A 999-nucleotide genomic window follows, 5' to 3' on the forward strand; every position below is an offset into this window, starting at 1 on the left:
TGTGACTTTGTTAAGAAAGGTGCTACATAAATAAATTATCATTATTCTTAAACATATAAGATATAAGATATTCCTCACTTGAAGTTTAATTAAAACCACAACATCTAAGTACTTACATAGATTTTAAAAAATAAGACAGCTGGTTGTGTTTAAATTGTTTAAACTACAAGATAAAGTGATCTCACTTCTTCTATAACAACTACAAAGTGATCTTACTCAACAATGCACTGCATCTATACACCCAGTCACCACAGCTGCATCATTTGGGTACTTGCTAAAACTTAAAAGAATGATTATTTTACCAAATAATCAACCTCTTACCTCATAAATATGTTTTGGATTACAGAGCAGCTGTCTTTCAAGACATTCTTTGCACATATTATAGTAATAATGTAACACAACTTCCCCTAAAACAATAGGCATTGTTATGGATTTTATGCTTGGGGATTTCTAAATTAAAATGTCTGACGCCTGTGTTACTCACATTTCCTTCTCTTTGACGTGACAATGGCCAGATATGACACCTTTGTGCAAGGCTGCATAGACTGGAGGCTTTTGGAGATGAAATAAACTTGACTCAACAAATGCGTAATGCCAAGTCAGGAAGCATGAAACAACCAAACAACATACATTAATTAAGTGATTTATTGAATCCAGTTGCCTTTCTGTGATATACTGTATATCTGGCCCCACACAGGTGTTTTATCAAAAGAACAACTACACAGAAATTACCCAACCCAGGGAAACCCAGTATATTTGTGGTTGGAGACAGCTGCAACCTGGAGTGTTTGATTTTGTAATTTTGACTCGAGTCTTTTGTTTCCACACCCCAGTCTAGACTCCAGTCTGGATTCAAGTCCTCCTCCATATACCATCCTAAAGGCTCCAACTCACCCATGGGCTGAAGGAGAGTGAAGTCCTTTCTCTGCTCAGTGACATTGGTAATGTTTCACAATAAGTCACTGTTATCACATATTGATGCTTAATGTCCATGAAATT

This window comes from Morone saxatilis, unplaced genomic scaffold (assembly GCF_004916995.1).
Source record: "Morone saxatilis isolate NCDOM2014 unplaced genomic scaffold, NCSU_SB_2.0 Contig19, whole genome shotgun sequence".
In the NCBI taxonomy this organism is placed as follows: domain Eukaryota; kingdom Metazoa; phylum Chordata; class Actinopteri; family Moronidae; genus Morone; species Morone saxatilis.